Below are 24,191 nucleotides of genomic sequence, written 5' to 3'. Positions count from 1 at the left end.
AAGAAAAAGAAATCTTCAAATTTGGTTCTCCCTTAGGAGATCTAATCTCATTTTCCGTTTGATTAGCTCAGGAAGTATTTAATTAAGCACTTATTAAATTCAGACATCAGTTAGAAACTATCTAGTATTCAAACAAATGTCATTAGTATTCATTATGATATGTTCTATGATAAAATAATAGGCAGAATAGACAAATATCAAAGATAAGAACAGGACAATATAATGTATGTAAATACAGATGAGTCCATAAAGTAGTATTGTAAGATTTTTACAGATACAGGAACCACTACAATTTTTACAATCTTCCTTTAGTGCACAGGAAAAAGTGCAGCTTGAAAGAAAGATGTGAATTAGCATGACAAAGAAGAAATCATATTTATATGGCGAGAGGAATACATTTGAACATGAGGAGAAAGACTGAGTACAGAATATCTAAGCCATGTTTAGTGAAAAGCATAGATGAGCCTCGCCAAGGGAGACTATTTCTATGGGGTGGGAAAGGTGATAGGGAAATTACAGTTACAGTCAGCAGGTAGAGAGCCTTAAGTGACAGTCCAGGCTTTTAAGACAATTCTGAGAGCGGTGGTTGATGACGTGCTGTAGAGCCATTTGAGGACCATTTATCTGATGTGGTCCAGTGTGCCAGGTGCATTTAAGATGGGGCATACAAGGGTCAGGAAGCCCATTAAGGAGCTCTTAGGATAAACCAAGCATGGGACACTAAGGGGCACCACCACAGAGGCATCCACAGGACTGGGAAAAAAATGGTGTGAGGAGGAATATTATTTGCTTCAAAGGAGAGATCAGTTGTGCCTTTTAGTTGGCATTGCTTGAGGAAATGCTCTAAAAAGTCATTTCAAAAGTGGTCACAAGTAAAGGAAGGGAAGCATGTTTACATTGGAGCAGGCAATCTCTAAAATGTCATCTCCTCAAAGTCTACTCCTGCATGCTTTTTGGTTGGTGATTCAGTCTCTGTGAGCCCCCATGGGCTCAGGTTAGTTGACTTTATAGGTCTTCTTGTAGTATCCTTGACCCTTCCAGCTGGTTCAGTTCTATCTCCTACTCTTCTGCAAGACACCCTGTGCTCTCTCTGCCTGATGTTTGGCTATGGGTCTCTGCATCTATTTCCATCTGCTTCTGGATGAAGCCTCTCAGGAGACAGCTCCTGTCTGCAAGCATTGCAGAGTGACATTAACAGTGTCAAGGGTTGGCTCTCTCCCATAAGATGGATTTCATGTTGTGTCAGTCATTGGTCACTCATTTTCTGCTCCTTCTTTATCCCTGCACATCCTGTAGGCAGGACAAATTGAAGGCTTTGTAGATGGGTTAAAGTCCCCCTCTTTCCCCTAGAAGTCCTGCCTGACTTCATCAGGTATCCCCCACTGGTAGGAATCTCAGCTAGGGTCACCCTCCCATAGAATGTCTGTAGTCTCTGATATCCCAGATCTCCAGCTAGTTCCAGAGATGCCCCCCATTTCCATACTCAGTCCCAGCCCTCTCCCATACCTTCTCCCCCAGCACCTAACCTTCACCTCCATACCTCTCATCACCCCCTCTCCCACCCAGTTCCCTCTCTCCATCCACCTCCGATGACTGTTTTTGTTTTCCCTTCTGAGTGAGATTCACACATCCTCTCTCGGCCCCTCCTTATTACCCAGTTCTTTTTGGGGTGGTGTCTGTGGATTGTAGCATGATTATCCTTCATTTTATGGCTAATGTCCACTTTTTTTTTTTTTTTTTTTTTTTAGGAAAATACTTTGTAGCCCAGGTCCTTTATTTCCTTTTTTGTACATTAGACCATGAGTGCATATGGAATGGGCTCCAATATCTCAGGCTCCTTTCTGTTAGTCCTCACAAAGTGTGCTTCTCTGGGTGGTGCAGGCTGGCGCTTCAGCTGAACCCAGGTGCTCTTCTCTTTGGCTTTTTCTCCTGATCGTTCTCTTTGCCCCGGTTCAGGAAGCTGTCTCTGCTCTTCGAGTGCTTGATGTGCTCAGTCCGCACACTGATGCTCTTGGCCAGAATCTTGCCCTTAACCTGCTTGTTTACAATGATGCCCACGGCATGCTGGGTGACATTGTAGACTCTTCCGGGTTTGCCATGGTAACACTTATGGAGTATTTTTTTTTTTTTTTGAACAGCACCCATTCCCTTATTGCCTACAATATCACCCTTCTTGTAGATGCGCATGTATGTGGACAAAGGAACAGCTCCATGTTTCCTAAAAGACCTAGAGAACACATACCGAGTGCCCCTCCTCCTTTTCTTTGTGTTCTATCATTTTGGCGAGTCACTATCCCTCACTTTCTGGGTCTGCATTACCTCACTCAGAATGATATTCTCAAGCTTCCTCTTTAAGTGAGTCTCCTAAGAATTGGAACAAGGGCTGTCTCTGACTCTGTTGCCTGCCTTTGGATTCCCTTCCCCTATCTGCCTGGTTGGGCCTCAGTGGGAGGGAAAGGGCTTAGTCCTGCTGGGACTAGATGTCCCAGGGTGGAGTTGTACTGAAGGGGTCCTACCTTCAAGAAGGGGAGGGGTAATGGAAGGAGGAATTTGTAGGGCAGGATTGGAAGGAAAGGAAGGAGATGGCTGCAATCGGGATGTAATGTGATAAATTATGGAGGAGAAATGTCTACTCCTGTGCTTAAATAAAACACACCTTCTTCTCTCCTCTGTCTAGTTACTTACATCCTCTAGTTCAAATTCTAAGATTTCTAGAAAAATTAAGTGTTAGGTCACTGGGCTCCCGGAATACTGACTTCCATGTGAATCAAGTGTTTCGGTGCATCTTCTTCAATGCTATGTTAATTCTTTCTTTGCATAAATCTCTTTCCTAATTAAATTTTACCAAGTCAAATATTAACTGGCATAAGAGTTAATTAAAGGTTAAAAATCAAAATAAACTTATTGTTTTCATAGGACCCGTGAGATTCTATATTTTATTTTTTTTATTGAAAAGATGCATGATACAGTAGCCTGTTGCTAGTATATCTTCAAAAGTTTCGATCATCTGTTAGGGAATTTGAAGCTGAATGTGCTGATAGTGAATTATCATGTCAAAAATAAAGCAAGGAGCTCTGGGAAGCCAGGCAAATGTGCACCACTACTAAATGCATAATTAAAATCTCCATTCTAGAAGCCACAATGCAGCTAAACAGTTCCTCGCTGCACAGAGGAACACTTCAATGGCATCTTTGTGCTACTGAGAATGCTAGACAGAGTCACTTTCTGCTTTCAGTGTTTGCTCTCTGGCCCTATGGAGAAAGTTGCCAAAAAAAAATTGCTTTGTGCTCAGCAAAAATCCAAACCTGTTCATTCCAGTGACTGGAACCACTGAGGGGCAGAGGGAAGAAAATAGCACCTGCTATGTCACATTTTCGTAGATCAGGAATTTCTTCTGGGCTCAGCATTTATGCATTAGCTTCTCTTTCTGTGGGCATATTTAAGTTTCCATTTCCACACAGCCTGCTCTTTATTAACTCAAACGTGGTAAACAGTCACTGATGGAGAGTTGTTTGGGGTTCAGATTATACAAGTAAGGTATTTGAGAGAGCGATGCTTTAAAAATAATAACTACATGTAGATGAATTAACTTAAAATCCTGAAATAGTAAGCAATATATTAACTTTGATACTGTATTTTGTAAAGATCTAAACAAACCCTCCCACATCCTAAGAAGAAACAGAAATGATCTATAAAACATGCAACTTAGCAAACCAGAACATTATGGAAATGCCATTGTATGGTCTTCGATATAAAAACAGAAATACAGTCAACCATGAGAAAAGTTCAAGGAACAACAAACAAGATCTAAAGACTCAGGACATATTTTAAACCATGGGGATAAAATTACTCTGATAATTTCTTCTCTAAACGTAAAACAACAAATTCCATCAAATTTTGAATTTTAGATGGTAAGAAGGAGGCTATCCTATGGTAATATTTTAAAACTACCTTAGTTAACATAATGATGAATATACATTTTCTTAAACGCATAATAAATGAATCCTGAGACATTTGCTGTCTTCCCTGTGTTGACTGGCACCGGATTGCCCAGCTTTTTTCTATCTATCTGTCCATTGTCCATTCATAGTTCTCCATAATCACTCAGTGGAACCCGCTGAAAACCAGAGAGTGAGAAAAATGAATGTTAAGTCGATTACATGAACTTTTAAGGACCATTCAGTCAATAGGCTTCTTTATTCGAAACTGCAGGAGCTGCTATGAGTTTTTCTATTAGTTTAGGTCAATTTCATTACATTGCACTCAACATCTACACTGACACCATAATTGATACTAAATTGACTAATAAAGCAAGTTTTTATATATGTTCCCACATTCTTTGAAATCTTCCACTTACTCTCAGGCTTAGATCATCTCTGACAGGTGCAACTGCTGAAAGGTTTAAATGCCAAGTACCTAGTGTGCTACCGCAGGTACTTTTAATATTCCACACTAAACTTGGAAATCTTTCATTTTTCATATTGGAAGTATTTTAATTTAAAAAGAATACACTGGGGTGTCAAAGTACTGTGTGTCGATATCAAATTCCCCTCTGTCTTTAATTGAATTCAAGATATTTATAACAAACTCAACCTTGAATTGAAAACTTATATTCTTTCCTCCTCCTCGGTACATTGTGGTAGCTGATATTAGCCTCAGTAATTAGCACTTTTAATCATCTAAATCAGAGAGGAATCTTGGTTGGTTCTACATGTGTCTGAAGACAACCTTATGCTCTGGAAGGCTGGGTGGTCAGAAGTCATGGGTTAGCAAGAAGAGCAAGACGACTACATAATTTCCATACACTGTGATGTCCCTTGGATTACAAAACATAAATATCCAAGATGTTAAGAAAAATGGTATTTTCATTTTCCTTTTATATACATGGCAGCATAACAAGCCATTGAATTTTAGAGAATATGTCCCTAATTAAAATACAGATCACCAGTGTCAGACCCTTTCCTATCAGTCTTGTGAGGAGGGTGGAATATATAATTTTAAATGTCCTTGAGAAGTTTAGTATAAAATCCTATGATGAGGTGTTATATAAAACAAATCCCTCCCCCTAATAAATTCCCTGATAAACTGTAGTTTTTATGTAAGCCAGAATCTCATTGTTGACAGTAGGAAAAGAAACATGTTTTATAGAAGCAAGTTTTTTAAGAAAAAGCAGATACATACCATTCAAAATACCTTTGATAATAATTCTTCAAAAATGACCATCTATGCCATTTTATAACATCACCAGAGGTTAAGCTACTAAAACTCCTAGCGAATGATGGCATTTTCTATTTAGCCTAGAATATAAGTAGCTTACAATTCCAGATAGTTTGATGTGGCTTTATTAACATCCTATACCTCTAATTGTTCTATGGTTTCTTATCACCTCCGCTTGATAAGTGGAGAAAGTAGATGTCTCTGCCCTAGGGTCAACAATCCTGGTAAACAGATGAGCCAGTACTCCCTCATGGATGTCTCCAGAGGATGCTGCCCTCATCACAGAATGGATGTCTAATTGGCAAGTTCCTGCTGTACTTACAAATTCAGTATATGTTTATGAAGAATGGCTTTGGAACTTTTAGGGGGTTGTATTTAATCTATAGGTTGCTTTTGGTACGATGGCCATTTTCACAAAATTAACTCTTCCAGACTGTATGCATAGGAGATGTTTCTGTCTTTTAGTATCTTTCTGTCTGTCTCCAAGTCTTCAGTGTTTTAAAGTTTTCATTGTAGTACTATTTCATTTTCTTGGTTAGCTTTATTCTCTCTCTGTTTCTGTGTCTCTTGGTGTGTGTGTGTGTGTGTGTGTGTGTGTGTGTGTGTATCTGTGTCTTTATGTATAACACTGTAGGCTTTAGTACGTATGCAAATGAGAGCAAGCACTGCTGGTATTCACTTCTGGGTATTTTAACAACTCAAAAAGGCATGCATACTTACTTCCTGGTAGTCACCTTTGTGGCCAATTCCTGAAAATGGCTAACCTAGCTAGCTATCAAGGATTTGTTTATTCTAGCTATAATTCTAGCTATAAAGGATTTGTTTATTTTGTATGTCAAAACCATTATAGAACAGTTATTTCTTTACTGGTTTACTGAAATAGTCAATTCTGGATTGCTTGTTTATTTTTAAAAATAAATAAATAATAAGATAAAGAAAATGAAAGCAAAGGAAAACAAAACTGCAGATTTATGTCAAATATTATTTACACAAAAGACTAGCTTAGACAAGCTTAAAAATAAATTTTAATTTCTAAGCTTAGTTTCCTGAAATCCATTTTTTTTCAATTATTTTATTCTTGCCACCAAGGAAATTTTCCTGAAATACATAATTTTCTCAGTAGAAGCACATTAAATTAATTATGTTTTATAGCAAAAAGCAAATAATGCTAAACATAGCTCACATATAAAAAAAAACTTAAGAATTAAATAAAATGCTTCTCAGGAAAACATCCAACTATTAGTTATTTTAGCATAATTGCTCAATGTCTGACAGAGAATCAAATGCATATCTATTCTTAAAGTGAAGAATGGGAATCAAGGGTTACTTAAACTGTCTATTCTTAAATTAAAAGAAAAACTTTACTGTCTTAGGGATGGGATGATAATGTAGCATTAAAACAAAAGTATTTTTAGTAAAAAAAAAAAAAAAAGAAGAAGAAGAAGAAGTTTTGTTCGTGAGCTGTGTTGATAAAACTGGATCTATGCTAGTGTAGGGCACAGAATTTTTTAACAGTTTTGAGGGGCAGTGGGATGTGGTTGTCTTAGTGTATTAGTAGGGAATGTTTGAGATGGTGCCTGTACAGGGAAAGGGAAGGGGTTACAACCTTTCAGTGAGGCAGATCCAACCAAACTCTCTAATGGATCAGATAAAGGGGGATAAGAAAATTTTAGAATGTCTTACAACTTCTTGTTTGAGTGAATGAATAGGAAAATAAAATTTACCTGTATAGGAGATGGAGAATGTCTTAGGTACCTGGCTAGAAAAGACAACCAGGGTTAGGCAGCTTCCCAGATAGTTGTTTACTTCTACAGAAAGAGAAAAAAATATTTGGAAATGGCCAGTATAAACATTTTTAATCATGAGAATCCTATTCAAGTATTTAAAGAAAACTGCAGGTAACCAAGAGAAAAAATAAATAAGGCTTAATAGTGGGGTCAAAGGCGTCTGGAGAGCCACTGAGCCTGATTCAACTATTCTATCTTGTATTCATAGAGTACAGCATCTATTTCTAACCCATAAATATATACAATTGTATTTTTTCAACTTAGAGTGAGAAATACAAAAGACATAGAAATAGAGACACCCCTCCCCACATAGCGACATATGACACAAAAATACTCAAGTTTACAATAACGGTGCTTGTCAGTAGCATTAAGTGAAGCATGGCATGCCAAACTGAGGGCTGCACAGTGAACATAGGAACTGTGTTCAGACAAGAAGATCTACATATCTTAACAGAACTCCAGAAGTGGTGGGGCTGAGTTACGAGCAAGCTTCCGAACTGAAAGTATGCATTTGGAAATGATAAGCGTTGTAGATGGCGTTTGAACTGTTGCTTTGTGCTTGCCCACACCGAGCGGTTGCCAGCAGTAAAGGAAAGGCAAAGAGATGGCAGAAATACATAGTCCTGTAGAGTTATCACAATAGAAATGTCAGTGAAAGCCCAACAGTAGTGGGTTTGTACAGGGGTCAGTGTCAGAAACACAAAGACGCCAAAGTGGGTCCAAATCAAAGACTACTGAAGGCACATGACTATCATGTGCAACACGTGACTTTAGGCTGCATTGACACAGCTGCCAAAGTCTAAAGATGGACTGTTTATTGAATGGTAGTATGATACTGTTTAATTTTTTTCTTTGAAATTTTAATTATGGTTATTAAAAAAGAATATACTTGTTCTTAGTAAACGCACATTGGAGTGTTTGTGGATGAAAAACATCATGTATACAATTCATTCTGAAGACACTCGGGAAAAAATGTGTGTGTGCATGTGTGTGTGTGTGTGTGTGTGTGTGTGTAATATACAGGTAATAGATGATTGATAGATATAGATAGATGATAGATAAATAGATGGTAGATCAATGACAGATGATAGATTAATAGATCTATGATAAATAGCAGACAGACAGATGGACAGCTGAAAGAAAGGAGAAAAAAGGAAAGAGGGAAGGAAAGAAGGAAGGAAGGGAGGGAGGAGAGAATGAAGAATGAATGAATGTCTTAACTAACTGGAGAAAAATTTAAGTATAGTGAGCCTAGATGGTATATAAGAATTTCTTGTAAGTCTTAACTCGGTTTTTATTGTAAAATATAGAAGCAAAACAAAGAAAATACTGAAACGGGAAAAGGGATGGCATCTGAAGTATAAATAAAATATCTAATAAAAAAAGAAAACACTGAAACATGGAATAAAAAAGCAAAAGAGCAATAGGACAATTAAAAATGAAAATCACACACACACGCACACACACACACACATATGTATATATATATGCATGTATATATATATATGCATGTATATATATATATATCAAAGAGAGAGAGGGAAACTTCTGAAGTGTGGAGTCTGAGCTAATGAATACTCCTGATCTGCCTTTCCATATCTACAGCTTTGTTTCGTTTTCTTCTATCACAATAAGTCATTTCTCAGCAAACACTTAGATAAAATATCACACACTCAGAGAAAGAAATTCTAAATTGCAGATCAAAATCAATGCCATACTAAATGAGAGATGATAGTGAGAATACAATTTTCAATATTTTGATTTAATACCAGAAGCAATGTCCACAAGAGAGAATGCAGATTGGAATCTGCAGGGACATTTTCTTCCATATGTGGGGAAAGGTACTGCTTTTTCTCTGTGGGACTTCATCAAGCTTCCTGAGAAGGAGAAATAAATGTGAAGCCTACTTGACATTGAGTGTAAAATTACTTCAATTTTTTTCTTTCTACCTGTTAAAGACATCCTATTTCTTTTATGCTTAATTCTGAGATAAAATATAGTCCTTAAAAAGTATTTGCAATAGAAATAATTCTTCAGACATGAAGTGCAACTCATAGTGAAAATGACACCAAGCCAGGCAGTGGTGGCGCACACCTTTGATCCCAACACTTGGGAGGCAGAGGCAGGTGGATTTCTGAGTTCGAGGCCAGCCTGGTCTACAGAGTGAGTTCCAGGACAGCCAGGGCTACACAGAGAAACCCTGTCTCGAAAAAAAAAAAAAAACAAAAAAAAACAAAAAAAAAAAAAAAAAAAAACAAGCAAACAAAAAAAAAAGAAGATAAAAAAAGAGAAAAAGAAAATGACACCAAAATGTTTGATGTTCAGCTATATATTTCATGGTTAATGTGTTAGTGGCACGATTAATGAATTATTCTCTACAAATGAGTTGTAGAACCTCTAATATTTTTATTTTCCATCCATAATATTTTGTGTTGGTATTGACTGGCTTTATGCTAAATTGACACAAGCTAGAACCATCAAGAGGAAGGGGCTTCCGTTGAGAAAATGGCTCCCATGATCCAGCTGTAAGGCATTTTCTTAATTGGTGATCACTGGGGAGAGCGCAGGCTATTGTGGGCGGGGCCATCCCTGTGCTGGTGGTCCTGTGTTTTATACAAAAGCAGGATGAGCAAGGCACAGGGAGCAAACAGGTAAGTAACACCCCTGCATGGGCTCTGGGTCAGCTCCTACTTCCAGGTCACAGCCCTGCTTGAGTTCCTGTCCTGACTTTTTCCAGTGATGTATAATGATATGGAAGTGTAAACCAAATGAACCATTTTCTCCCCAACTTCCTTTTTGGTCCTGGTGTTTCATTGCAGCAATAGAGACCCTAAGTTGGTGTTATATTGAAATTCTATAAAGTCCATATTTAAGCTCCAAATTGTTCTGCCAAAGAGTCACTTTTAAAATATGCTTATTTTTTGTTGTTCATTTAACCCTGGACAGCAATGAGGAAGCAGAACTTCTATTGCATGCTTTTTATATCTACGTTACATTTCTAGTGGGAGACAGAGAAGTTGACTCAATAAAAGTGCTAGCCAAGCAAGCATGAGATCCTGAATTCAAATCTCTAGCACCCACACTAAAAAGCCAGACATGTACCCACATGCATGTAATCCCATGCATGTAATCCTCCTGGGCTTGGAGACAGTCTGGTTGGTACAGCTTGCAGATCATCAGCCTTGATCTTAAGTTCAGTGAGAGACCCTATCTCAGAGGAATAAGGCAAAAAGTGACAGAGTGGGGCACCTGACATTCTCAGTCATTCACTCACGTAAGAGCGTATACATGTGTGCATGCACACGTGCACGTGCGAATGCAGACACACACACATGTTTTAATTTTTAAAAATTGTATACTGGTAAATTTTGGCTTGAAGGCAGAAGTGTTAAGTTAAAGATACATGTTGTAAATCTCACAAAAATGATATTGCTAATAAGCAAAGAGGGGATATTATAAATCAGAACAGTAAATGTTAAACCAGGTAAGGAGGTGATTTAGCGGTTAAGAGTACATATAAAGAACCATTTCCAACACTAATGTCAGGTTGCTCACAACTGCCTCTAACTCCAGTTCTAGGGGATTTGGCGCCCTCTTCTGGCATCTGAGAGCACCTCACACTCATGTGCACATACCCAAGGACTGGAATCTAGTAAATCTATGTAGATGCGTCAGAGAATTGATCTGATGGGGAAGCATTCCTCTACCCAAGCTAGAGAGGCAGCCTAGCACTGACCACAGCACACTGTTTCAGTATGCAAAGATCTATATTGTAAGTCACAAATACAGAGTCTCAAATAGCCCAATTCAAAGGAGAAATTATAAGGGACATTAGAAATTATTTTTATCAAATATAATAATGCAAACATACTAAAATATGTGCAACATAAGTAGCATTGTGCTTAAAATGGAAATTTGTTTCTGTGTGATTCTGTGTATTAGAAAATCATAATCATAATACATGATTATTAATAAGATACCATTACTACTATTAATGAGATAGCATTCCTAATTATTATATTAATGAGAAGGCATTTACTAATTGCTATTAACAAAATACTATTTGAACCTTCCTTTATTGGTAAAGAACTGGCACAGCATAATCTAGCTGTGGATGATTTTGTTACTGAAGAACAATTGTATTTAACTAGAGAAAGGGGAACATGGGAAAGGCCCAGGAGACAATGGTGACTGAAGTTTTCTCCATAGATTAACTAGAATCACAGCTTGGCAGAAGGCCAAGCCTTACAAGGAAAAGTAACTGGGACATAGATTATCTAGCTATGCAGGTATCAGACCACAAAGACCTTATTTACCCTATTGTCTTAGGGTCATGGAGACTATGACCCAGGCAACTATCATAAGAGACAACACTGGGGCTGGCTTACAGGTTCAGAGGTTCAGTCCATTATCATCAAGGCTGGAACATGGCAGCATCCCGAATGCATGACTTGGGAAGATGTGAGGCTTCTACATATTGTTCCAAAGACAAAGAGAAGATTGCTCACAGGCAGCTATGACAAAGATCTCAAAGTCCACCCCCCCCCCCAAGTGATACACTTCCTCCAACAAGGCAACACCTACTCCAGAAGGCAACACCTAATAGTGGCACTCCCTGGGCCAAGCATATTTAAACCACCACACTTACTTTTACATATACAATGCCTTAGTCAGGATTTGGAGGCAGAAGGGGGCTATTTGGGAGCAGAAAGGGGATCACCAAAAGTAGGGAGGAGAAAGGGCTGTGAGGATAAATAAAAACGTGTGTGTGTGTGTGTGTGTGTGTGTGTGTGTGTGACAATAAATCACTTTATTTTAAATGCTAACCAAAATAAATTAATAGGAAGAAAAGTAAAATAGAGAAACAGATGAGAATGTAAACAAACAAATAAACAAACAAACAACAGCATAAATGGAATCTATTCACATACTCAACCAAAAAAAGCTTCTCCAAAACAAATGTGGAGACACTTGTAGCTATGGTGAATGCCAAATATTACAAAAGGGCAAGAGGTTTCATGAACAACAAAAAGAACAGGGGCTTCTCCGTGTCTGCTGGAGGTAACTGATTGACTATGTAGACAGCTCCTTGAATCTTCATGGTCTTTAGAGCCCCATAGGCACCTCTTCAAAAAGCCCACCTACCTAGCATGCAGTGTGGCAAACAGCTCCCATGAACCACATTACAGAAATATCAAATTTACAAATAAAGATGATTGCAAGGAACAACAAACACACATCCTCAGCAGTGTGTCTCATTTTGAGCAATAGCTCTACAACAGGATAAGAAAAAAAGGTAATTAAGTAGGTGCTGGCTAATCCTGAATCTGTGGGTCACGCCCTCTCACTAGAGCTGAATGCTTCAGAATTCATATTACTTGCATGACTATAGTAACAAAAATCCTTTGTAGATGTTTCGTTTTTGAATAGAATTTACCATGGTCAGAAGTCATAAAGCAGTTGTGGTTTTTTCCTAATTCCCAATTAAGCTATGAGAGCAGAAAGTAATGCCCAGGCTGTTTATGTAGCTCCGTTACCAAGCCAGAGGGTTTGATGAGCTATACCATTTTCCCCTCAAGGCTAAAAATGTAATTATGAAAACGTCTTGAACTGAAAAACAGCAATGTCAGCTGTTTCCAGGGAAGATAAAGGATCATGTAAAGGTAAAGAGATTGTAGCTAAGAGAGATGGAAAATTAAGGGGAAGCCAGCACTGTAAGGGCAGCAAGTTATAAACAAAACAAACATTAAAACATTTCACTATAATCAGAATGTGGCTTTTGTTTTTCCTGAAAAGGCAGGTCTAAATTATTAAGCTCGCAGCTCTGATGAGTTCTCTTGGATGATTAAAGATAAGTTGACACTGGGTAATTATTAAACTTTCAATGATGTTCAGGAAGTAGCACTAAATGAGCCTCTGTCTTTTTGAGACAATGGAGAGAGAGGCACTAGTGTATACATAGTAACTAAGGACTCTTCTTCACAGGCTTACATCAACGGCACAGGGGTCTTTGTTGTCTCTGCAATGTATTATCACTAATCCTGTATCTTTCACTAAGTCCTTTCTATAAGAGGAAGACAATAATATCTGCACTTGTAAGATTTGGGAGAAGATAAAAGAGATGCCAAATTAAGGAAAATTAACGATGTATGTTAAGAGAACGGTATCTAAAGCACAGCCCTGTACGGAAGGGATTGTTACACAGTGCCCTACATTAGCAAAGTCTTTTGCAGCAGTCCCCTCTTGATATTCCTCTCCCAATCATTGGTTGGAGTGTATCGCTGGAACTTTCTCAGAAAGATAGTGGGAATTTTCAGAAAAGAAGTTCCCACTCCCAGTGAACTCACAGCCTGGCCTATAGAACAGTATGATCATCCATCCCCTCAATACCAAAGCATAATTCTTGAGAAACAGAACAGAGGAAGTTCACAGAAAAACCCTCAAGTCTGAGCTTCAGAAATTATAGAAGACTCCTGATCGCTAGACTCTGAACCTTTGTAATATTCCCTGAAAACTTAATGGATGAAGAAGATTTCACATTTGGACTATTAATAACCCTTAAATAATGAATAGGAAAGTCAGTTGGTTTGGTCAGTTTGTTGGTTCTAGAGGAGGAAAAGAGTCTTTGAAACTCCATTCCGATTAAATATTCTTTGTTTCATAGTTTAGAAAGTGTCTAAGTTATGAGGAGGGGGACAGAGAGAGGTGCATATGATCAAGATGAATTGTATACGTGTATAAAATTGTCAAAAACAACTAATAAAATGTCTTTGAAAGAAAATGAAATGTCTTCATGGCAGTATTTCTCTTCAGGCTCCAGAGTGGCTCACCACAGCATCTGGTATCTGCAGACATGGTAATGGAATATGAGGCCTTACTGGAACTAACCACACTTCATACCAGGTACATATTTGGTGGTTGGTGGTGGGGTGGTTATATTTTAACTTGACTTTACATAACTTGACTTTACAGTCTCAAGTTGTTCAAGCTAGCCTCAGATTTACTGTATATGCTAAGTTTAAATGTCTAATTCTTTTGCATCTACCTCCCAATGCTGAGATGACAGGCTTAGTCCACCACAACCAGCTTCAGACACATTTCGAAAGACAAAATCATGACTTAGAGAAATTCAGGAATGTTCAGCATATATTTAGAATTGTATCAAAAGCAGGAAGTAAATCAACTTATTGTCAAGTGTGTGGCTTATGTTAGCAATGCTGCATACCAGTCTCTAACCCAATGGCTGCTCCAAGATAATCAATATCAAATAGCACATGACGAATTGAAGAAACTGCTATCTATACCACATTTAAGAAGAACACATCTTCAAATAGAGAATGTAGAACACCTGCCAGGCATGATGGCTCTTGCCTGTAACCCTAACAAGTGGGAGGATCAGACAGGAGGCTCACTACAAATTCAAGTCCTGCATGGGCTACAGAATAACTTCCAGGACAGCCTGGGCTAAAAAGTAGCATATTGCTTTAGCAAATACTAGGAGATCCATGTGGGCATAGAAAATATATACCCTTTTCTCAACTGTACTCCATAGGGATGAATGAACACATGTGCATATGTACACATAAACACATGCGTGTGTGCATGTGAGCACACACACACACACGCACACGCACACGCACACACATACACACACACATACGCACGCACACCAGCAGCAGCAGTACCCACAGAGAGAGCAGCTAGGTGCCAGTGCTCTGCTCCTCAGAAAAAAATCATTGGGTATTTTTAAAGGATCTTACAAAGGTGACTCAGCAAAACTCTCAGTAACCAGCGGGCAGGGAACTTGTGTGTGTGGGAGTTTGAACAAAGTCAGTCTATCACAGAGACAAGGACCACATGCTCAAACCAAGCAAAACTCCAGAGAATAGCCCTAAAGTCCAATAATAAAGGCTTCAAATGAAACTATACACATTTACTAGGTGGAATATTTTGTGCCCACTAAAAATAATAACCCAAATAATATTTTAAGAGAAAATCTCATGATATAATGGGAAGTTGGTTTTTCAAAATAAAACCTACAAACTTGATTATTTTATATAAAATACATTTATTAAATACAGTTATACACAATATTTATTCTCTATATCTTATACACATAATTTGAAAATGTACACTGTACATTTAACATTGTTACTGCACTAAAATTGTCATTGAATTTATTATATTTTTTATTAAAAAATAAACACAGAAGGATATACTAAATATACCTCTCAGTTTTTAAGTGTGTTTTAGTGAATTTTATTATATAATAAAAAAATGAGGGAGAAAGGATTAATTTGCTTGTTAAAGGTAAAAATGGAAATATATATTAACCTCCATTTCCTTCCACACCTCCATAAAAAGGACGTAGAGTCTTGTTTTAGCTAACCAGGTGGATTAACAACTAAAGAATATGCTTTGCAAACGTAACGACTAGAGTTCAGATCCTTAGAACCAAAAGAAGAGCTGGCTGTAGCCTCCTGCATTCCGGGTACACAAGACAGAAACGGAGCCTCAGAAATCAGACGTGATAGAATACAAGAAGCAAGTGGAAATGCTCCACCTCACATTCTCCCCTATACCCTGCAGCTAGTCATCAGCATCCCTCCTCCAGTTTGGGAGGGTTGATGTCAGTCCTCTGGGGTAGGTAAAACAAGGGGTCACTCTAGTGGATATACCGAGATGAAGCAAGTAATATTGGAAGCAAGAAGACTACACATTTACAAAGTGGCCATTGAGAGTGCTCAGGGTTTTCCAACATGGTTCCAAACACAAGGACAATGTATTTATATCATTCATGGACGACCTGGGAAGATTAGTTTGTGGGATTTTCAGAACACCAAGAAAATGGAAAAACTGCCTTAAAAACGGAATCTCCTTTAACTGACTTTTTAAAATGTATCTTTTATTGATTAAAGTCGAGTCTTCCATCCACAGGTAGCATCAAGGGATGTGTAGGGGTTTGCTCTTGGCCCCTTAAGCCACACTCATTGCTACTCTGGAAAGAATCAAAGTTGTAGTTGCAAGCAAGAAAGGGACATGTTTATTGAGGAGAAAATGAGTAGAGTCTATCAGAAAGGATGTTAAAATTGAGATGCTTCAATAACAGGCTAAAAATTCAATTCCAATCTTCAGTGGCTTAAATGCTCACAGCCGAGGAGACCCTTAAGGTAATCATCATTCTGGGCCACTTGTGTGGTTGTGACCTTTAAGTCAGGGTAGCAAACAAAGGGAGTTTGAGGGGAAGGAAGAGAGTGGAAAATGGGAGTGCCTGCCTTTCTTTACTGTCAAAATAACTAGTTTCTATTAAGAATTCTTATAAAAAAAAATTGCACCAGAGTACCAATGTTGCAACTTATGACAGCAGTCAAAAGTCTCTCTTTAAGTGGCAGAAGTATAGAAATATAAGGATATATACAGACACCCAATGATTAGTTATGCTAAGAATCAACAAATGCTAAATATTAAATATAAAAATTGCCTTTCTGTTATTACTAAAATGAATATGTATGTATATATATATATACTCACTTGAAAACTAGTTACAAACACAACCTTGCATTCTCTGTAGTGTTGTTTTTACCATTTGAAGGAGCGACATTTATACATTGGTTCCTTCTTTTATTGCTCAAGCAGTCACTATTTTTTTTTCACTGCCATCTGTTCTGATTACTATTCACAGTTTACCCCTGAAGGTGACTGTAGCAGTGTGAAGATAATATAATTAACCAAGCTTTTTCTCATTGCATCTCTCAGAGGAAGATGGGAATCGTGGAAAAAACAGTTGTACCAGTGGATCATTTCCAAACAAGGAAAAATGTTGAGAATCAAAATTCAAATGTCAGGAGGCATAGCCTACCTTGGTCCACACAGGATGCTTGGATTGAGTCAGGATGCAGAGGCTACCTCAGTCCACACAAGATGCTTGGACTGAGTCAGGATGCTGAGGCTTCCTTGGTCCACACAAGATGCTTGGACTGATTCAGGATGCAGAGGCTGCCTTGGTCCACACAAGATGCTTGGAGTGAACACGCTTCTTTAGATAATTGAGGGATATAATGAAACAGTTATCAACATGGATTAGAGAGGAAACTTTTATCATATACACATGTAAATGTATGGTGCAACTTGACATTTACTTTGAATTATTTGTCCATAAGCCTAGTGTGGTGTCACACACCTTTAATTCTAGCACTCAGGAGGTAGAGACAGGCAAATCTCTGTGAATTTGGGGGTAGCCTGGTCTACAAAGTGAGGTTCAGGACAGCCAGGGCTGTTACTCAGAAAAATCCTGCCTTGAAAAGCCAATACATACATACATACATACATACATACATACATACATACATTTAAATAATTATATATATATATATGTTTTATATATTGATTTTTCAATAAATTGTCATTAGACCTGGAAGCCTGTGACTCTAGCTACCTAAGGAAGATTATAAATTCAAGGCCCCCCTGGACTACAGAATGAATTCAAAGCCAGGCTGAGCTACAAAGTAAATTCAAGACCACTGTGAGCTATAGAGTAAAATCAAGGCAATCCTGGGCACCTAAGTGAGATCCTGTCTCAAAATAAAATAAGTAATAAAAGGCCTGGAGATGCAGCTGAGTAGTAGAGCACTTGCCCAGCATGCGCAAGGCCCTGGGTTCAATCTCTATCATCATTAAAAAAGAAGCCATGACTTATCGGAAGGAGTTCTCAGACTAGGAGAACTTAGAAACTTCTCCATTTCCAGATGCCATACCTTTCTTGGACGTTTTGCTTGAAAGCAATATGAATTAATCCCAAGAAATGTAGTTCTTTAAATTTTGCTAGGTAGTTAGGATATACAACAACAAACATGAATTAATAAGGCTTGAGTAGTTGAAATGTTTTTCCATATACAATGCAAAGCTAAATTTGGGGGAGAAAAACTTCATGCTACATTTATCATCATATGGTTCTTAATCTTATATGCATGGGGATTCTCAATTGAGAATGAATTTGTTGCCAATGTCAGTGTCCAGAAACATTTTCTGAGTGAGACACTATTGTGGTAAGAGCAGGGGGTGAGGAGGAACCTTGGGAAGATGAAACTCCTAGCCACAGTAGGTAAAGGCTGTGATGCTTCTGAGGAACATGCAGCACATAAGATTGCCTGTATCACCAAGAAGTACTTACATCAAGATGTCAACTTTGAGAAACATAATGGTAGCAAGATGAATAAGATAGTATATTGGGGAGCTGGGAGATGACTCAGTGGTAAACTGCTCACCATGTAAGCTTTAGTACCTGAGTCAGAGCCCCAGAACCCACGTAAAAAGCCTTGCCTACACACACACACACACACACACACACACACACACACACACACACATACACAGAGAGAGAGAGACAGAGACAGAGAGAGACAGAGAAATGGAGACAGAGAAAAATAGACATTAAAAATCTGTAATTTGTTGTGTGAAAATATAAATGGCATTATGAAAATACATTGTGTGAAAACAAGCCACAGAAGGTTGAGTTACGGCTAGTAGAGAAAGGACCTTAGAGTTGGGGATGGAATCTGCTTTTTGCTTAGAGCTTTGCTGCTGATACATTCATTCATTTGACATTGGCTAAAGAGTTTCCATCACAGCTATTCTGGATGTTTCTTCAAATGGGGCTGCATTCTAATAGAAAGAATCAGACAAAAAGAGACCAACACTTCAAATATGGGAAGATGTTGATGAAGCAAAGGGGGAACTAGAACACTCTACATTTCTGAAGGGAATGGAAGTTCACACATCCACTTTGGAACCTGGTTGGGAACTTCCACCCAAGCTGATGCGCACGCACACCCCTCGATTACAGAAATAAAGAGGTACAGCAAAGGATGTCCGAAGCATGCTCAACTGAACTGAACATACTACTATTAGGTAAAGAGACATAGGTAAGTTTCACAAGTATAATACGTAGTCAATGATAGCAGACACAAAAATCATATATGACACGGCCCTATTGCTATATAGATCATGTAAAAACAAAATTAACTTAGAATATTATTATTGGTGAGTAGAGAATTTAAAGTAGACATGGCTGGTTGTTTTTATATATATAAAAGTTTAGATATCTGCTTCTTTTAAGATTTTTTTTATAAAATTTCTTTTTGAGATAAATAATAAAATGATTGATTCTCTCTTTGTAAATGCAAAGTGCAGTCAGTCTGCCAGTAAGAGAATTGGCTAAGAAAAATGCCTTGCTTGCTTACAGTTTGTTAATCTATTTCAAGTTGCTTAGGCATGAAAGGGTGTGGGTCCTTGGGAATAACTGGTTTTTCACCTGTAATAGGTAAAGTGTTTAATATTGGGGAACATGCTGCCTTTTTACTTATACTCATTATAATCATTCACTTAGAGAAAAATAGAATGTAACCACATTGTAATTCTTATGCTGCTTCAAAGATTTTGCTTGGGAATATGAGCTTTTGGAGAACAAAAAACATTAGTTCCTTACTTCCTCCACCAAGTGTGTGAGTATGTGCCTGCTTTACATAGATGCCAACCGTAAACATCTTCCTTGGATCGCTGAACTCACTGTTGGAGTTGGCTTCTGGCAGGATAGATTCTAAACCATTTATGTTTTTATTTTGGGGCATATACCTGAGGGATTCTATGTACTACTCTAGAGATTCTTGCTCATCCATATTCATTCTGCTTTCTTTATATAAGGAAAATGTGGTATGTTTACACAATGGACTATTATCCAACTATTGAGAAAAAAGAAATTATGAAACACAGATAAATGGATGGAATGGAAGGCAATCATTCTGAGTGAGGTAACTCATGCTCAGGAAGACAAATGTTGAATGGTCTCTGCTGTCGGTGAATGTTAGACTTGAATCTAGATATGTGTTTTCTGTTCAAAATACTCATAAAAAAGCAGAAAATTACTAAGAGATGACGGAGAAAGACTTTCAAGGAAAAGGAGGTAGTGATGGGAGAAGAAATGCACTGCTATAAATGGATAAAATGAAATTGTGGGGGGAAAGAAGGGATAAATTGGGGTGGGAAAGAGAAGGGGAAGATAGAAGACAGGCTGGGAGAGACAAATATTACTAAAGAGTTCTAAAAAAAAAAAAAACCAAAGTTATTGAAACCTACTGCTCTCAAAGCTTCATATGTTTTATATGCATATGTTAAATAGTTAAAATATGTTATCTTTGTTTCTAATTTTGTATTTTTATTGGTTTTATTTGTGTGTATGGGCATATATGTGTATTTCTTTGTGCTGTTTTTGTTCTTTTTTTTTTTTTTGTTTAATTCTGGTTTGTTTTCTAAATAATGAAAAAGAAAGCATAGAGTTGGAAGGCTCTGGGAGACAATAAGGTAGCGGAAACTGATCAGAATATATTGAATGAAAAAATTTAAAATTATTTTCAATTAAAAAAGTAAGCTCCTCAGCTGCCATCATTTTATCTGCAATCAAGAAGGAAAGCGATGAAAGAGTGAAGGCAAGACAAAGGGAAGGCAGAAGTAGAAAGAAATAAGGAAGAAACACGAGCAGGGAAGGGAAAGAAAGCATTTCCTTTCCTTCAAAGACACAGGGTAATGCTACACACTCCCTCCACTGCCATAATGGTGGCCCAGTCTGGACACACATGGTGGCACCCAGGAAATGATGAGGAAAGCTGAGATTGCAGCCTCTGATTGAAAGCCATCTGCCCAGCTCCAAAAGCCTACCTACAGTGTGAGGAGAAGAAGAAAATCTGTACTGGGAGCCAGGCAACAGCCTCTGCCTGAGTATTTGAAAAATTAGGTCCTGATGTCTACTGAATCTCATAAAAAAAAAAATGACAATTGTATGAGACCACAAATATGGAATCAGAAAAACTAAGGCACTTTATCATTTGTAAAAGGAACTTTTTTTTTCAGATTTCTGAAATGGGAATGTATCATATAATTACTGAAATATGTCCTTTGACTATTTTCAACATTTTTTAAAAAGTGTTCACTCTTCGTAACTTCTATTCTTTGTCAGTGTGGAAACTGTCTACTCTGAAGATTTGTACAAGAACCTCAAGCTTCTGGGCCCTGATTTCATTCTGCTAGTTGCTGTCTTTATCTTATTTGCATCTGTTTTTAATTTTGTGAGTGTATAGTGTGGGTGCAGGTACCCATTCCCCCCCCCAAATAGTGTTATCCTACAACAATGTAACATACAATGACTCTATAGGCAAGAAAAGGTAAGAGCCCAGTCCCAGAAATGGGTTACTGATTTTGGAGTTAGTGACCAGTGAGTTCTTATAAACGCCTAAATAATTCAAGTTATGTCCAGTATTCTTGTTTATTCTCCAGAACTTTATGGTAAGACTTTACTGATGAAAACAAGACATACTGGACTAATCAAACATGAAGAAATAAAACTGATACAGACATGGACACTTCATCCCTACTGGCTATCTTCCATAGTGCTGGAAGGTGCTATGCATACTACTAGAAGAAAGTAGTCATCAGTCTTAGTCAGTCATGAAATCTGAGAGCAACAACTGACCTGGCAAGACATGCCCAGTGAGGCCATAGTATCACAAGTGTTGTAGGAGTAACCAACTACTTTCTCCTCCAACGAAGTCAGAAAAGGAGGCATAAAAGAGTAAAGCCTTTTGTTATTGAGTTTCGTCAATATTCTAGGTACTAACACCCTTTCTGGTGGTTGTCTCTTCATTCTGTGAATTGTTTCCTTTGCTTTTCAGTTTGACATAATCTCGTGTCTGGTTTTTGCTATGTTTTCTTCTGTTAGTTTCATAGTTTCAAAAATTATTTCAAGTCTTTGATCCACATCGATCTGTGGGTCCTTTCTCCACATGAGAAAATATAGGAGTTCAAAACACTACCACCTATTCCCAATACTACCCTATTCCCAATATGTGTTCTAAGCATGTAGCTATGTTTAAAAACATCCATTGTCTATAGATAACTTAGGTAGTTCTTCTCATCCCCTGGAATTTGCAGCTGGTTTTATGCCAATGGATTTTGGTCACTATGTCATCATAGTATGTTTTGAAGTCAAGTGGTTTAATACCTGCTACTTTATTCTTTTGGCTCAAAAGTACCTTAGATATTTAGAGTATTTTGTGGCTTTATGTGATCATGTTTTTAGTTTTATTTAAAAAAAAAAAAAAAATGTGCCGGGCAATGGCGGCACACGCCTTTAATCCCAGCACTTGGGAGGCAGAGGCAGGCGGATTTCTGAGTTCGAGGCCAGCCTGGTCTACAGAGTGAGTTCCAGGACAGCCTGGGCTACACAGAGAAACCCTGTCTTGAGAAACCAAAAAAAAGAAAAAAAAAAAAGAAAAAAAAAGAAAAAAGAAAAAAATGCCTGTGGTTTTTGTCCTACACCATTTGAAATATAAAAACTATTCTAACTCTCAAATCATAAGAAACAAAAAGTAGGTCGGTTGTACCTTTGGGCCATGGGTCAGAACCACTGAAATACAGAATAGTAAGAGAAGGCATTCCCCAGTGAGGTACCCGAATGGAGCCTTGAAATTTTGAAGCATCAAATCACGTACTTATGTGAAATGTTGTACTTATGTGAAATCACGTACTTATGGAAAATCACTTTCTCAGTAGAAGGAGAACTAACTCTTATGGTCTCCAGGTCAGCCCTTGATGGGTGGTGTCAAACAGAAGCCTATAGGTAGAACACAGCAAACCAAGCAACAATGGTAGCTAATGGAATCAGTGCAGAAACAACCAACTGTTATGGAGAGCTTTTCGAGAAACGTGCTTTAGAAATATAAAGAAACACTAGGGTTAAGACTACAAGGCACATAATCAGTGCACGGATTGGGTGCAGAACTGAAGAAGTAATGAGGTGACTAGTGTTTACAAATGCCACACCCACCCTGCACAGATGCATGTCATGGTTAAGTACCACAGAGGCCGGAAGGACGTTTTTCTTCCTTCCTTCTTCCTTCTCATTTTTCCTTCCTTACTTCCTGACTCTTCTTTTTCAATCTTTTTTTCTTGACCTAGAAACTCCACACCAAACAGGGTTATTTAAAATGATGTCATTCATCATCCCCAAGTAGGAAAGAAAGGTGGCATGCAGTATTGGTCATTTTCAAAGGACTCTAGCTCCTTGATGTGTCTCTTCTTACCTGAAAGATTGCCTTAAATTTCCAGTGCAAAATGGGACATAACACCGCCGGCATTGTGTTTGAAAGAACAATGCGCCTACTGCGTTTTTACTTAGCAACAATTCACCTTTTTATCAAACCTCAGCCATCGAATGCTTGTTCGCTTTTGGATTGTTGCCTCTTTCCTAACAATCATTAGGTACTGAAAAGGTCTCATGCAGCAGAACATGATAGATGCTGGTTATAATGGGGTGAAGAGTGGGGTGAAAAGGAAGATGATTACCAGGAGCCTCCATAAAATTTCCTGCTACTCTTTCACGTCTTTTATATAGAAGATTTATCCCGGGTAATGGGCTGTGCCCTTTAGAGCCTTAGACTAGAAACACAAGAATTTTAATAGTACAGGCAATGTTGCATCAGGTATGTTAAATATAAGCTTTTATCCAGTGGATAGTATGGCTCTGCTTCACAGGTCAGCAACAAGAAAAAGAACATATTTGGGACAATCACAAAGACAAGAGAAGAGTTGATGGTAGGTAATCAGAAATCAATTAAACTCTTAATACAGCTAATGTTTACTGGATGTCTGCCAAATGTCAACCACTACCTAGGTTCTAAATTATCTAAGAAAATAAAATCGTCTCCATCCTTCAAGAGTGTGACATTTTCTAGGAGAGAGATATAAAACTAGATAATTGTAATAACTGAAAACTAGCAGGTACAGAAGTAGGAAGAATCAGTCCTATCCATTAATTACACAGGAAGAAGCCAATCAATAGGAAAGTTTACACTGTGACACCTTATGGCTGTTTAGTGATTAATCCAAACTTGAGTGCAAAGCCATGGCTACTGGCTCTCTTTCTAAATAGAACTTACATTTTTTTTCATTCTCATCATGCACTCAGGAAACATTTATATGACACACGCCATCAGCAAGACACGAGAAAGCTAGGCTGAGCAAATATTACAAGCACATTTTACTTAGCCATTAGTTTGTCCTGAGGAAGCCTACTCTCCAAGCCTGTTGCTTTTCTGTTCAGTCTGTCTGATGTGTGTCTCCAGACTTGACTTAAAATAA

General features: G+C 38.0%; 1 pseudogene; it reads right to left on the bottom strand.

The window, feature by feature from the left end:
• Nucleotides 1-1,792: 1,792 nt before the first annotated feature.
• Nucleotides 1,793-23,188, bottom strand: LOC117721754 (large ribosomal subunit protein eL21 pseudogene; annotated as a pseudogene).
• Nucleotides 23,189-24,191: the final 1,003 nt, after the last annotated feature.

The sequence above is a fragment of the Arvicanthis niloticus genome, chromosome 16 (genome assembly GCF_011762505.2).
Source record: "Arvicanthis niloticus isolate mArvNil1 chromosome 16, mArvNil1.pat.X, whole genome shotgun sequence".
NCBI lineage: Eukaryota > Metazoa > Chordata > Mammalia > Rodentia > Muridae > Arvicanthis > Arvicanthis niloticus.
The sequence above is the reverse complement of the archived record's forward strand: the minus strand, read 5'-3'. Positions and strand labels throughout refer to the sequence as shown.